Here is a 16710-nt window from a genome sequence, read left to right as displayed (position 1 = left end):
CTTACCTCAGAGTCTTTCCCTTTGGTCCTTCAGGCTAACAACCCCAAGTCAGTCTAGACGCCTCCCCCTCCCTCATGCTCTACAACCAGCTGGGCTCCCTTCTTGGTGCCCTCCCCTCCGAGATGCCCCTCAGCTCTGCCTCCCTTCCGCACCATTAGCCCCACTCTGCTTCAGGCTCTGGTCCTGACACAGCTTCCTGACTGGCCTTCCAGACTCTACCCCATCTTCAAACCCAGCAATTCCCACATGGGGTCCCCAGCCTGCCTGGAAGGCAGCATGAGCATGGCCTGATAACCTGTTAGAAATGCACATTTTCATGCTGCACCCAGTTGGAGGGAATGAGCAACTCCGGGGATCCACGGGTCCACAGGATACCTACCCTTCACCAGAAGAAGGATGCATCAAATACCTGCTTAAGGTGTCCTGGGAAGCCCCCACCATGACCCGTGACTCAGTCCAAGATTAAGGAGCTTGTGTGGGGGTAGCAGGTGAGCAGGACGCATGGGATTTCTTTTCCAGATATGAATGGCATTTCCCTTCAGGTTTGAGCTGTCCAGACAGGCACAACTGGACCCACTCTGGGGACACTGCGTAGGAGTTCTACATGGTTTTGGTGTCCTGGCACAATGGCCTGGGGCAGGTCTGTGTTCCTCATGAACTGAGGATAACAGGAGGGTAAATAAAAAGTGAGAGATTAGAGGGTAGGTTAGGGAAGGCTTTACATGAGGACCTGTGATTATCCCCGTGGGGAACGGACACTGTAGTCATCATGAGGTATATTTACCTTTTGGTGATTGACCTGAGTGCTTAGTGTGAAGCCTAAACTCCAGGCCCAATAGGAATCCTCCCTGAATGTTTTAGGTCCCTGCAAAAGCCCTCACTAGCTGAGGGGGCATGCAAGGCAGCAGACAAGGTGGGAGCTGTCCAGCAGGAACTGAGTGCTGTCAGTCCTCACTGGCGGAGGCGGCGAAGAGCTAGTGCCCAGGTCACGAGCTCCTCCTCTGAGTCTCCCTCCATGGGTGGGGACAGGAAGCCAGTCTCTTCTCACCCAGATCGGGAATCTAAACGGGGGCATCATGGGACGCCTGGGTGGCTCAGTTGGATAAGGATCTGACTTCGGCTCAAGTCATGATCCCAGGGTCCTGGGCTGGAGTCCCACATCGGGCCCCCTGCTCAGTGGGGAATCTGCTTCTCCCTCTGCCAGCTGTTCCCCTGCTTGTGCTCTCTCTCTCTCTCCCTGAAAAATAAATAAATATAATCCTTTAAAAATAATAAAATAAAATAAAATAAAATAAAGGGGGCATCGTTTCCCTTCACAGTGTCAGGGTTGGCTCTTTTTCCTTCTAAACATTCAGCACTGAGGCCAGGGTGGTCACACCTTGTTGGCACAGTTAACTGATAAACAATAAAGATTCTGTGATCAAAGGGGTTTGGTCATGATTCAGGGTCCAAGGAGACCAGAGATCAGAAAGGAAAGCTATCTGAATAAACTGAAACTCTTAGGAAATTCTTAAGGAAGTGCAGCCTGACTTCACTTTGACAGAGAGAAGAAGGGATGGAGGGGACGGAGGCTAAACCAGGTACCAGAGGTACTCAAATTTTTACGAGGAAACCCACCTTTAAGATTTGTATTCCCCTACCCCGGTTTCAAAAATCAGTGCAAAAAATAACTCAAGAATACAAAAATGTGTATTTTATTATTTTTTTAAAGATTTTATTTATTCATTTATTTATTTATTTGTCAGAGAGAGAGAGAGAACACAAGTAGGCAGAGCGGCAGGCAGAGGCAAAGAGAGAAGCAGGCTCCCCACTGAGCAAGGAGCCCGATGCGGGACTCGATCCCAGGACCCTGGGATCATGACCTGAGCTGAAGGCAGTGGCTTAACGAACTGAGCCACCCAGGCGTCCCAAAAATGTGTATTTTAGAAAGCAAACATCTCTTGCAATTTTGCAGACCTGAATCAGAGATGGCCACTGTTAACAGTATGATGCATATTCTTTCCCGTTTTTTCCTGATTTTTCTACCATTTTTACATTACTTATAAAAAATGGAATTATAACATATGTTTTTACAACTGTTCTGAAACTTGCCATTTACTCTTAATAATACTCTTGGATATCTTTTCAAATCATATAATTCATATAACTTTTTAAACCTTAGCACAGTTTTCCATAGTTGAGATATAATTATTTAAACTATATCCTATTGATGGACACTTGGATCATTACCAATTTTTTACTTAAGTAAACATTGGTGCAATTAATAAAACTTTATGTATGTGCTTTTGTGTGCATGTGTGTGTCTATATGATAATTTTCTTAAAGCAGAATTGTTTGATCCAGCAAGAACATTTGAAACATTGGTGGAAACTGCCAGACTGTCTTCTGAAAAGGTTGTACAAGTTCACACTCCTGCTAATAGTGTATGAGACCACCTCCTTCATCACACACTTCAGATACTGAGCAGCAATGATTTTTTTAATGATTTTTTTTGTCCATTACATTTTTTAATTACATTTGGAAACATGCTAATTTTCATATGATTTTTTTTCTCTGATTATAAAAGTGATACACACAATGGTTAAAAAAAAGAAAAATTAGAAATAGGTGTTTGCTTCTTGAGTTGTTTGCTTCTGTGGGCAGCTGTCCAACTAAGCCTCTCTGGCTCTCCTTGTGCCCAAAAGAACCACATGGCAATTAGCCATCTTTTAATTTTTTCCTAATTCAAAAGGAGAAACTTAGCACCTTCTTGTTTTATTTTTTATTTTTTCTAAGGAGGCTCCATGTCCAATGTGGGTCTAGAACTCATGACCCTAAGGTCAAGAGTCATGTACCCAGCCATGTACCCAGTATCTTCTTGTTTTAAAATTAAATTTCAGGGGCACCTGTGGGGCTCAGTCAGTTAAGCATCTGACTCTTGATCCCAGCTCAGGTCTTGTTCTCAAGATCATGAGGTCATGACCCCAGCCCTGTGCTGGGGTCCACACTGAGCATAGAGCCCACTTAGAAAAAGAAAATAAAATTTAATTAAAATGCAAAATTATTTGGTAACTAATGAGAATGAATAAATTTGGCATTTATTAACTTTTTTTTTCTTTGTCTTTCTCTAGGAATAGCTGGTTCACATCTGTCTATTTTTCCACTGGATGATTTACTTTAATCTTCTTGAGTTATAAGAGTTCTTGGTATGTCTCATTAATGATACTATGAGCCTTTTGCCTATCCCAGTGGTTGCAAATATGTATTTTCCTCCCAGTTTAACATTTGCCTTTTGATTTTGTCTGGTAACATTTGCTTACTGAAGTTTATGCAAAGGTCTTTCTTTTTTGGTGTCTGCGTTTCATAACATTCTTAGGAATGCTGAGCACTTCTTTTATTTTTTTATCCTTAATTTTATTTTAAATTGTGGTAAACTACACATAAACATAAAGTGTACCATCTTAACCATTTTAAGTGTACAGTTCACTAATGTTAAATATATTCACTTTAATGTGCAAACAATGTCCAGAAGGTTTTCATCCTGTAAAAATAAAATTCTGTACCCATTAAACACCAACTTTTCCCAGACCCTGGCAAACCCCTCTCTATTTACTGTCTGTGTGACTTTGACAACCCTGGGCACCTCCTGTAAGTGGGATCATACAGTATTTGTTTTGTGTGACTGGCTTATTTCATTTAGCATCATGTCCTCAAGATTCCTGCATGGGGTAGCATGTGTCAGACTTTCCTTCCTTTTTAAGGCTGAGTTATATTCCACTTCAGGCCTTTGTCATACTGATTCATTCATCCACAGAAGGACACTGGTGTTATTTCTACCTCTTATCTGCTGTGAATACTGCTGCCGATGAACACGAACAAATACCTCTTCAAGACATTGCTTTTGATTCTTCTGGGTGGATACCCAGAAATGGCATTCCTGGATCACATGGTAGTTCTATTTTAGGTTTTTTTTAGGAACCACCACATTGCTTTCCACAGCAGCTACACATCTGACATTCCTACCAGCAGTGTGTAGTAAATGTTCCAATTTCTCCACATGCTCGCTGACATTTTTTTTTTTTTTTATTTTTTTTATTTATTTATTTATTTTTTATTTTTATTTTTATTTTTTTTAAAGATTTTATTTATTTATTTGACAGAGAGAAATCTCAAGTAGATGGAGAGGCAGGCAGAGAGAGAGAGAGAGAGAGGGAAGCAGGCTCCCTGCTGAGCAGAGAGCCCAATGCGGGACTCGATCCCAGGACCCTGAGATCATGACCTGAGCCGAAGGCAGCGGCTTAACCCACTGAGCCACCCAGGCGCCCCTCGCTGACATTTTTTGATAGCCGCCATCCTAATGGGTGTGACGCGCTTGCTCTTATGTGTTAAAAAAAAAAAAAAGTAATAATGATTAAATAGACTTTATTTTCTGGTGGTTTATGTTTGCAGAAAAATTGAGCAGAAAGTACAGAGATTTATCATACACACCCTACCCACCCCCATCACGCATAGCCTCCCCCACTATCAGCATCTCCAACCAGATGGGTACATATTTTACAGTTGATGAACCCACACTGACATGTCACTATCACCCAAAGACCACAGTTCACATCAGAGTTTACTTTCCATATTGTACCTTCTATAGGTTTTGACAAGTGTATGACGGGTATCCACCATTACAGTGTCATACAGGATAGTTTTTCTGTCCTAAAAATCTTCTGAGCTCCATCCATTCATCCTTCTCCACCCACTTCAACTCCTGGCAATCACTGATTTTTTCATTGTCTCCATAGTTTTGATTTTCCAGAATGTCATATAATTGGCATTGCACAGTATGTAGCCTTTTTTTTAAACATCTGTTGCCTTTTTAAATTGGCTTTTTTCACTTAGTCATATGCATTTAAGGTTCCTTTCATGTGTTTTTATGGTTTGATAGCTCATTTCTTTTTAATGCTGAGTTATAATCCATTGTCTGGAGTCATAGTCCATTGTCAGGATATCCATTGTCTGGATACAGTTCATGTATCCATTCACCCATTGAAGGACATCTTAGATGCTTCCAAGTTTTGTCAATTATGAATAAAGCCTCTCCAAACATCCTCAAGCAGGTATTTGTGTAAATGTGAATTTTTAAACCATTTGTATAACCAAGGAGTCTGACTGCTGGTAATATGTGAAGGTAAGCTTCGTTTTGTGAGAAACTTCCAAGTTGCCTTCCAAAATGGCTGTACCATCTTGCATTTCCACCAGCAAGTCTTCTACACGTCACTATAGTTTTGATTTGCATTTGCATGCTTCTTTTTCTTTTTATTTATTTATTTGAAGGAGGGAGAGAGAGAGAGTGAGCGAGTGTGTGCAAGCAGGATCAAGAGCAGAGGGGGAAGAGACAGAGAATCTTAAGTGGTGTTCACACCCCACATGGAGCACAACGCGGGACCCATCTCTCAACCCTAAGATCATGACCTGAGCTGAAATCACGATCAGAGACTTAACCATCTGAGCCACCCAGGCACCCCTGCACCTTCTTTTAATGTCAAAAAATCTCTCCACTCGACAGTTCTTGATCTTTGCATTTCTTGAAGGAAGGCAACAGAGAATATCATTTATTCAGACATTCTTTTTGCCACTTTATTCTTGTCAAAACAGAAATTCAGTTATTTTCTTCTGATTTAAAAGGAATACTCATTCAGAACACTTCAGGAGAAAAGCAGAAGTGGAAAATAAAAATCTCCACCATGAAGAAAGGCACGAAAGATTAAACTCTTTGCAGACATTTTTAATACAAATACACATTTAGGAAATGGTATTATCCTGTACACACTGCTTTATAACTACATAATTTATTTCACTTCTTATTATCTTTCATTTGCCACTAGAATGCTAGCTCCAAAGAAGCAGGAGCTGCTTTTACTTTTCTCCCCCTCCCTGCTGTACCCTGTGTGACCAGAGGAGGCCCTGACATATGTGGGCATTTACTATCCATTACACGAAGAAATAAACAAGTCCCACTTTGATTACCTAGCACTCTGTCTTGGAATTTCTTTTTTCTGTGTCCATAAATATACATTTTCACCAACATCTGTTTTATTGCTTGCATATACCTCAGTGTATTTATTAAACCAGTCCTTTGCTGATTGGCTGTCTAAGTAGTTTCCAATTTGCTCCTATTATAAACAATACTGTCATGAACATGTTTTCACTTATGTTTGTGAATTTCTGGAATTATCTCTCCTTAGATCATTCCAAAAAGAAAAATTTCTTGGCCAAGTAGAATGCACATTTTAACTATAAATCATTTTGCTAAATCAGACCTCCAGAAAGTAATTGCAATGTATTCTCCCACTGAAGTATGAGAGTGCTACTTTCCTTACAACCTAGCTAGAGAGCATCAAACCTTTTATTTATTTTTTGAAGGATGTATTTATTTATTTAACAGAGAGAGAGAGAGCACAAGCAGGGGGGCGGTGGGAGAGGGAGAAGCAGGCTCCTTGCTAAGCAAGGAGCCAAACTCGCGGCTCTATCCCAGGACCCTGGGATCATGACCTGAGCGGAAGGCAGACCTTAACCATCTGACCCACCCAGGCGTCCCAAGCATCAAACCTTTTAGTCTTTGCAATCTAACAAGTAAAAAGAATTGTCATACTGGGTAATTTAAATAATTGTTATATTAAATTATATTTAAATTAAAATTTAAATATTTAAATTTGCATTTATTTGGTTATTAGTGCATTATACATCTTTACTTGCTTATTGCCAATATGTATTACTTTTGTGCATTTTCACTATTAGGGTGTTTAATCCTTTCTTACTGATTTACGATAATTGTTAATATATTAGAGATATTAATTAACTTTTTATATGTTGCAAAGGTTGCAATTTTTATTCCTAGTTTGTTATTTTTTCAAAAATTATTTTCTTGGTCTCTTTTTCCAATTGGAAATGCTACTTAAATTTTTTTTTTTAATTGAAGAACAACACTCTTACAGACAAGTAAATAAATTTCAAGTGTGCACTGAGTCTTTCCACCCACATAACCACCACCCAAGGCAGCTTTCCATGTAACTTCTCCTAGTCAATAATCTTCCTGAGGTAAATGCTACCCTGATAAAGTTTTAACTTTTGACATGAACATATCTGTTTTACACTTCATGGCATGTATTTTGGGGCCATGTTTAAAGAAGTCATTCCTCAACTTATAATTATGTAAATATTCACTTACATTTTATTCTGCCACTTTTGTGATTTCATTTCTTATATTGAAATCTTTATTGAATCCAGCAGAAATCTATCCTAATATAAACTATGAGATACATTCAAAGTTCTCTATCTTCTCTGTTACCCCAAGGGCTGCTACCCAACACTATTTGTTAACTGCACAATATCACTTATAAACCAGTCAACACAACAACTCTCCATGATTTGAATGTTCTTTCTGTACCCTACTCTCTTCCTTTATCTTCCTACTTATTTCTGTGCCAATATCTCACTATTTCAAATATAGCGCTAGGTTTTAATATCTTCAGAAATAAATATTGTATTGCTACTCTCTTTCAAACTTTTCTTGGTTCTTACTATTCATTTATTCTTCCAGAAAAACATTAAAATCATTTTGTGAAATTCTTTCACCAAATCCCCTGAAAAAAATTGAGACCCTAACTGGGGTTACATTGAATTTACATACTAATTTACAAAATGTTTATTTCTTTGTACTGTTTATATCTTTGTGCTGTATCTTTGTGCTGTTTAGGTCTTTCCACTTATTCAAAACTTTATCTTCCTCAATAACATCACAAAGATGTCATCATATAATTCTGCAGAGTTCTGTTTTCTTAACGAGGTTTTTAAAATTTTTATTGCTGCTATATTGACAGTTTTGTTATATTTTCTAACTCATTACTGATATATAGGAAATATATACATTTTATTATATACACAGGTATATTATTATACACACATATCCAGTTATCTTACTAAACTCATTAGTTTGAAGTTTTTCCTTTCCTGATAGATAATATATCATCTGAAAATATTTATTTCAACCAATATTTCTACCTTTCATTTATTTCCTTATTTTTATTACATTATTTAGAACTTTCAGAACAAAGTTTAATGTTTTGCGCTTACAAATGGGATCCTTGTGTTTAATGAAAATGTGTCTGGTTTGGTCTCAGCCCATCTCCTCCAACATCCACAGGTTCTGATCCAGTAAATCTGAGGGGGACCTCAGATTTGTGCTTTGTGACTGTGCTTTGTTAGCCACACAGATAATACTGAAGCATGTTCTTTCCCAATATACCACTGAGGACTGTACTCTAGTATTATTCAATATAATTTGCATTATTTTTCATCTTAAGGAAGTATTGCTCTATTCTAAGTTTAAGAATTATTCATGAGAGGGACACCTGGGTGGCTCAGTTGGTTAAGCAGCTGCCTTCGGCTCAGGTCATGATCCCAGCGTCCTGGGATGGAGTCCCACATCGGGCTCCTTGCTCGGCAGGGAGCCTGCTTCTCCCTCTGCCTCTGCCTGCCATTCTGTCTGCCTGTGCTCACTGTCTCTCTCTCTCTCTCCCTGATAAATAAATAAAATCTTTAAAAAAAAAAAAGAATTATTCATGAGGAGTTGGATTTCATGAAATGCGCATATCAGCATCTCAATAATCTTCCCACTAGGATAAAATATGAAAGCGTACCTGTTTGAAGGCACCCAGAACCACCAAAGCAGGTAGTACATAAGAGGCCAGGTTTTGAGAGCAAGGAAACTCATTTGGGTAAATTTGATATTCTGTGCCATCTTCCTCTTAAGACATCTTTCCATGCTAGAGCAGCACAGGGCAGAGACAAAGAAGTTGATCAAGCAGTGGGGCCCTGGACTGGCTCAGTTGGTGGAACATACAACTCTTGATCTCAGGGCTGTGTGCTCGAGCCCCATGTTGGGTGTAGAGATGACTTAAAAATAAAATCTTAAAAAAGAAAAAAGAAATAAAGAAAAAGAAGTTGAGCAAGATGCAGTAACCAAGAGACTAAGAAGCTTACCAGTGCTTTTGGCAGACTTTTGGGACAAGGGAGAAAACCACTGCAATTCAGAGCCACTGTGGGGAGGGGCCTGTCAAATACTTTGGGCTTTCCACTGGGACCTAATGGTCACATTTAATGTATCAACCTGGCTAGACCACAGTACCCAGATATTTGGCCAAACATTAATGTAGATGTTTCTCTGGAGGCAATTTTTTTTTAAAGATTTTATTTATTTATTGGACAGGCAGAGATCACAAGTAGGCAGAGAGGCAGGCAGAGAGAGGGGAAGGGAAGCAGGCTCCCTGCTGAGCAGAGAGCCTGACTCGGGGCTCCATCCCCCCTGGGATCGTGACCTGAGCCAAAGACAGAGGCTTTAACCTACTGAGCCACCCAGGCACCCCTCTCTGTAGGAATTTTTAAGATGAAACTAATGTTTAAATCAGTAGACTTCAAGTAAGGCAGATTATCCTCCACTAGGGGTGGGTCCCATCCAATCAGCAATGACCTTAACAGAAAAGACTGATCTTTTCTGTAGAAAACGAATTGTAAGGTGGTGAGCTTATACATAAATATATCCGTAATTACACTAACTTTAAACTGAGCAAATATCCATATTTAAAGATAAAAATTGTTTGGATATTTGACGATATCAAATTGGCAATTTACTACTTACAAGAGATATACCTTATATACAAAGATACAGTAAAACTGAAAGTAAGAAGCACTAGTCAAAAGAAAGTTATACCAATATCAGACAAAGCACATTTTAAGGCAAAGAACAGTCATAACAGAAAGAGCCATTTTATAATATAAAAGGGTGGGTCCACGCATGGATATAACAATTCCACATTTGCATGCACCCAATAGCACATATACATATTGACAGAGAGAGAGAAAAAATTAACTAAACAAAAAGGAGAAATAGATACGTTTGCAATCATACTTGGAGTAACACCATTTTCTCAGTAACTGATAGAACAAGGAAGCACAAAAAACAAGAAAGATCTAGAATATTTGAACAGGATTAAATCTTATCTGGTACAGAATGTTGAGTGAACATTTTTGTTTCCCTGAAATTGTTACTATGGCCCCAACTACAAACAATAGCTCTAGGACATGGTCAAATGAGGAGACCAACCCCTCCCCCAGGGTTCACTGAGACATAGCTCAGCCACCTTACTTTCTGGTTTCTTCCCCCTTAGGTATCTATGTAGGAAAACCAGAGAGAGAAGTAGACTGAATCTTCCCAGCCAAGTCCTCAGTCTTGGGGGAGAGCAGTGCATGAGAGGGGACTTCCTTATTACTCTGTGAACAGGGAGGGCTGTGTCCCTACCAAGTAAAGGGAGGAGATTCCAAGAGGACAATTTGGAAGATCCAGGTGCCCAGAATAGTTTTCACTCTCCATTAGGATGTCTGCTTGTGCATTGGCTGTACTGATCTGCCTTGAGCCCATCCAAGGCTGCAGAGTTCTGTGAAGGGGGAAGACAGTAATACAGCAAACCATATGCCCTCAATTTTGGGGTGTCTTTAAAGGACCAATGGGCACAAGGAACATGGTTGGGCTGGAGCCTTCTTGCAAATACTCCACCCAAGAGAAAGTCTGTGGTTGTACCATTGAGAGGGTGGGGACAAGGGAGGATGAAAGTGTTTGAACCAGACCAGACTTCCTGTATCAAGGAAGTGGGAGCTTGGGTAGAGAGGTGCGGTTTGCATGAGACCCACAGAAAATTCCACATGTGATCGCTACAAGAAAGTCAGCATTTGATAGTCAATGCTAAATGAAGTAACAGCCAAAGGGGAAAAATTTTGAAATCTACTATATGTCTAAGTAAAAAGACACATGTCCTTCCTTTTCCCTCCAGTCCTCTGGGGTGACCCTGATCCTGGAGGACATAGAAACAGGCAACATCCTTTTCCACTTTCTAAGTGTCCCAAATCTTGGGCTGGCCTTCGAGGTCTCCCATTATTGGAGACCCTACCCTTTCCCTTATTGATATTCAGGCAGTACCCTCCCTCAACTCCCACAGTCATTCTGTCCTTCCCATCAATCCCTACCCTCATCCCCAGACAGGAAAAGCTGGAGGAGAGTAATAGGAGAAAAGGGATTAGAGGGCTTTCAAAGCAGGATTGATAGCCTCCCTGCTGCTAGATGGTTCTTTTTTTTTTTTTTTTTTTAGATTTTATTTATTTATTTGACAGAAATCACAAGTAGGAAGAGAGGGAGAAGCAGGCTCTCTGCTCAGCCCAGGACCCTGAGATCATGACCTCCTGAGCCGAAGGCAGAGGCTTAACCCTCTGAACCACCCAGGCACCCCATAGATGGTTCTTTTTAAAGTCAAGGTTCACCTGACATTAGGCCTGCCCACCTGAAGGGTGGTTTTTTTGTTGTTGTTTTTGTTTTTGTTTTTAAGATTTTATTTATTTGTGGGGCTCCTGGGTGGCTCAGTGGGTTAAGCCTCTGCCTTCGGCTCAGGTCATGGTCTCAGGGTCCTGGGATTGAGCCCCACCATCAGGACTCTCTGCTCAGCAGGGAGCCTGCTTCCCCTTCTCTCTCTGCCTGCCTCTCAGCCTACTTGTGATCTCTCTCTCTGTAAAATAAATAAATAAAATCTAAAAAAAAAAAAAAGATTTTATTCATTTGAGATAGAGTAAAAGAGAGAGAGAGAGAGAGCATGAAGGGGGGGTGGGGGAAAGAGGGAGAGGGAGAAGCAGACTCCCCATTGAGCAGGGATTGCTACCATGTGGGGCTTGACCTGGGGCTCAACCTGGGACATGATCCCAGGACTCTAAGATCATGACCTGAGCCAAAGGCAGATACTTAACCAACTGAGCCACCCAGGAGCCCCCAGAGGGGGTTTCCCTGGGCTGTGAGGATCCTCTGTCCATTTCTCTAGGCAAGAGAAGAATGTATCCCCTGCACAGCTAGAGGCCTGAAAGGGTGATTCACAGCAAACTACTGGCCTTAGGCCTCACTGTTCTTACTATGATTGCTATTATCAATACTGCCATTTACTGAGTTGTGTCTAATTGCCACAAATGGTACCATGCCCTGTGTAAGCATTCTCTTATTTACTTCTGGTATTCCCATTTTATGAAATTGAGAACTTTGGAGCTGAAGAGGGTAAGGTACTTGGTTAAGTGACATAGCCAGTAAGTGAGGAAGCCAGGAATCCACCCCAGCCAGCCAGGTCAGGCTGGCTCTGGAGCCCATTTATAACCTCGGCATTATGCCCTCTCCTAATGCTTGGGGAAAAACACACTTGCAGCTGGGGATGAGCTGAGAACTACTAGAAGAATCACTTGCAGGGTCTGAAGGTGAGCTTCTCCCATGACAACATAATGCAAATAATTTAAAATCAGTCTTAATTTCAAATGTTACAGCAAATGCAGGTCCTTCTTTCCCTACATTTGGTTTAAGAAGTCTTGGCTCACCAAAATCACCTTGAACACATCAAGTAAAGAAGCTGTGAAAGCTCAAAATAGAAAAAGGCCACTCAAGACCTCATAAAAGTTAAAGTTTAGAATACATTTTTTTCACTGTCTTAAAAATACTTTACTTCAATAACACCTTGTGGTGAGAATGGAACCTGGCAGCAAGTGAAGATTTTGAGCCGTTATCCTGGAGAGTGAGTTTGTGTGCGACCAGACACCTAGGAAGTTCTCTTCCTCTGGCTCTCAACAAACAAGGTCAACTGCCCCAATTTTTAGAAATATGAGGCACACGGGGGCGCCTGGGTGGCTCAGTGGGTTGGGGCCTCTGCCTTCGGCTCAGGTCATGATCCCAGAGTCCTGGGATCGAGCCCCGCATCGGGTTCTTTGCTCTCAGCAGGGAGCCTGCTTCCTCCCCTCTCTCTCTGCCTGCCTCTCTGCCTACTTGTAATCTCTCTGTCAAATAAAATAAATAAAATCTTAAAAAAAAAAAGAAAAGAAAAAAAGAAATATGAGGCACAGACAATTTAAAAACTTGATCTAAATAAAGCATCCAGGGGCGAATTTTTGCCTCCAGATGGTCAGGTGGGCTCCCAGACCCAGTTTTGTTTACTGATTGTGTTTATTATTTGGGTTTTTTTTTTTTTTTTTTAAACTCTTTGGACATAGCTCTGTTGAGCTAGACCCAGAATCCGGTTTATCTTCCTTGAATAGGAACAACCTGTGTCTGCTCTAACTCAAGTTAAAAGTCTGTTTGCTTATTGATCATCCTACCCCGATGCTACACTAACTCTCTAACAAGCTGTGAAAACCCAGGGTTCTCAGATGAGTATTTGACACAAGGAACGAATGGGCTTTCAAAAGCAATTCCACTGCAGGTCACTGCTGTAATTTCTGCCCTGCAGTGGCAGAATAATATCAAATTGTCTGCAACTTTTATTGACCTTTCTTTAGTCTGGGCCATGGACAAATTGATTCGGTGCTGCTATTCTACTTCATGGGCCCCAGCGGAGGGTGGGGGTGGGGGCTGGGGGGGCAGCTTTCCTGAGGGCTGATCCAGACTGAATTCTGACACCAGTACTTTTCCACTCATTAAAAAAAAAAAAAAACAAACCTGAGACTATCTTTGGATGGGCTGGTTGCGTAGTCCCTTGCTATTAAGAAAAAGAAGAAAAGATACTCTTTTTTTACTCTGATGATAGGGCTTTATTTTCTTGGATGGAGAATAATTGGATATGCAGCAGACTCTGATAGCCAGTTATGGACAGAAAGAAGGTCCACAAGATCAAAACCTCAAACACTGGAATGATTACCTGGGTAGGTATTCCCATGTTACTCCCAAGTTCGTAAATAAGGAGACGACCACATTGTCTGAAATGTGACTCTCCAAATTTGCTTGTACAGAAACCCTTGTGGTTACCGCAGGTTCCTTTTCTGCTGTGAAGTGGGAATCGATGTAGTAAGTGGCCCATGGGCTCTCTTACTAAACTCTGGTGAGTGGTGTTCAAACAAAACAAAAACAGTTTGAAAGTTGAGAGCCTCGGACCTTACTCAGACACCAATAAAGATTGGCAGCTGCACCCCAAGCATTTGCCAAAGATTACAATTCCAAGTTCATGGTCATTAAATATTTATTAAAATGTTGATGAACAGGAACTTGGAGTTGTTTAAAATCTATGTGGTCCAGCATCTAGGTGAAGCCGGATTAGCAGACAGCTGGGTGTCTGAGCTGAACTACGTACTGCTCCATCACCCGCCCCCACCTGAGTTACAGCAAAATTAATTTGACTACTTTTACTATATATTGTGCTTTACTACATATCGTACTTTATGATGTTATATATGTTACCTATAATACACACATATTTCACTATATATTATGCCAACTTTTACATGGCAAAACAGAGCCTTCTATGTGTTGTTTGGTTTCATTATACACGTTTATATTATTTATGACATGACACATCATGTGTTTCATCCATAGTGGGAATGTATTCTTGATTCATCTGCCCCTATGTTCAATCCATTTAGTTTTTCTTTCTAATATTTTACAGATTCTGGAAAACCTTTCAAACTAGGTATCCAGAGTCTGGGGTCTTGACATTGAGTGGGCATAAATATTTGTTTAAAGAATTAAAAGTGGGATACAAATAAATTATAGGGGCACCTGGTGGCTCAGTCGTTAAGCATCTGCCTTCGGTTCAGGCTGTGATCCTGGGGTCCTGGGATCGAGTCCCGTACCCGGCTCCCTGCTCAGCAGGAAGCCTGCTTCTCTCTCTCCCACTCCCCCTGCTTGTGTTCCCTCTCTCGCTGTATCTTTCTCTGTCAAATAAATAAATACAATCTTTAAAACAAAAACAAAAACGACAACAAAAAACAAATCAATTATAGTTATAAAGGGTATAAGTGAAACTATAAAAGTAGAACATGGCTAAAGTGAAAACATTCATTTCTCCGTTACTTGGGTCCCCTCAGCACTCACATGTAAAGTTGTTGCTCATCTATGCGCACTCATCAATTAGGAAGAAACTGCTCTTGTGCTGTTCCCTGAGAGTATGTCTCCTTTATCTCATTCTACTATTCACTCCTTGAAGACAGAAAGCACAGCATTTAATTCTGTGTACTTTGAACAGTGCTCCTCATTCAGCAGGTGCTCAATAAATGCAAATTAAATGAATGAATGACCGGTGGCCTGGATGTGTGACCCATGTTTTTGGGAGTGAAGGGGTCATTACCCCATAATTCTGGTCCTATTATCTAGAGCAAATAGTACTTGGTGTTGTCATTTCTTTCTTTCTTTTCTTTCTTTTTTTTTTTTTTTTAAGATTTTATTTATTTATTTGACAGACAGAGATCACAAGTAGGCAGAGAGGCAGGCAGAGAGAGAGGGAGGAAGCAGGCTGGCTGCTGAGCCCGATTCGGGGCTTGATCCCAGGACCCTGAGACCATGACCTGAGCCAAAGGCAGAGGCTTAACCCACTGAGCCACCCAGGCGCCCCATGTCATTTCTATCTTAACAGCTCACTCATCTTGGGTCATACTGCCCACAGTGGTGATGACAGGCCCAACTTTTTCTCCTAGGCACCTACTGTGGATCTCTGTTCCTTTTGCTTGCCCAGCATCCACTCCTCCTTCTGCTCTTAATGCCATCATGATTTTTCTTTGGAGAATGAATTCTCCCCACTCTGAGTGCATGTGGTTCCACTGGTGAATAGGCACAAGGACCAGGTCTTGCCCAATCAGAGCATTCTATACCCCCAGCCACAGTGATTGGTCATTGGATGAAATCATGACCAAAGCCATGACCAAATGACTCAGTTTCAGGGCTTTATATTGGAACTGTTGGAAACAGAAGTTTTCTTTTTCTTGTTGGACTTACCAAGACAATAGGACATAAACCTATGGCTATCAGAACTACCATATTGCAAAAACTTACTTAGATAAGCATACACACACACACACACACACACACACACACACACACACACACAATATAAATGAACGGATGTTGAGCATATAAGAGCCAAGAGAGGAATACAAAATGAGTTTTGGGGTGCCTGGTTGGCTCAGTCAGTGTAGCATGCAACTCTTGATCCCAGGATTGTGAGTTCGAGTCTCACACTGGTTATAGACATTATTTAAAAATAAAATCTTTAAAACAAAATGTAAAGTGAGTCTTGATGATGGTAGCTGCTGGGTCCAGCTGTGCCTGAACACCAATCTAAATTGAATTTTCTGTCAGTGCAATGAAAAGCAGTTCAAACTAACATATCATTCTATTCTCATTATATGCTTTCTTCCTAGGCCATGTTTAAGTTCTAGGGGTCATAAACAGAGACTTTGTGCTTAGAGAACACCACCAGGACTGGGAGGTAAAGTATTTGTGTAAACTTATCTCAAGTCTACCATGGTTCAATTACAAATAATTTAAAACTGCAGAGCCACAGAAAAAGCATAGAACACTAAGCTGAGTGAGAGGAGTTCTAGACACAGATGTTTAAGCATGGGAAGTGGGGCTGTTAAGAGCTGTTCACAGTGGCAAAGGGGCCAGTGCTGTTTTTAAAGGCAAAGTGAGGTGAAGAGAGGAGACTGCCAGGAATCGGGAAGCTAACTACAGGGACTGACTGAGGAATATCTAAGAATAGTCTTACTTCCTTTAGTCTAGGTGATATTTCCACTTCTTTTACCCACTCAGAACCCACTACTATTTCTCCAACACAAGTAAGAACTGAGGTCTCACTCAGGCCCCAGGAAAAAGACAGAAATAACCCTCAGGCCACTGTGGGA

Source organism: Mustela putorius, unplaced genomic scaffold (genome assembly GCF_011764305.1).
Source record: "Mustela putorius furo isolate JIRA1106 unplaced genomic scaffold, ASM1176430v1.1 tig00000281_pilon_pilon_pilon, whole genome shotgun sequence".
In the NCBI taxonomy this organism is placed as follows: Eukaryota; Metazoa; Chordata; class Mammalia; order Carnivora; family Mustelidae; genus Mustela; species Mustela putorius.
This window is presented reverse-complemented; position numbering follows the sequence as displayed.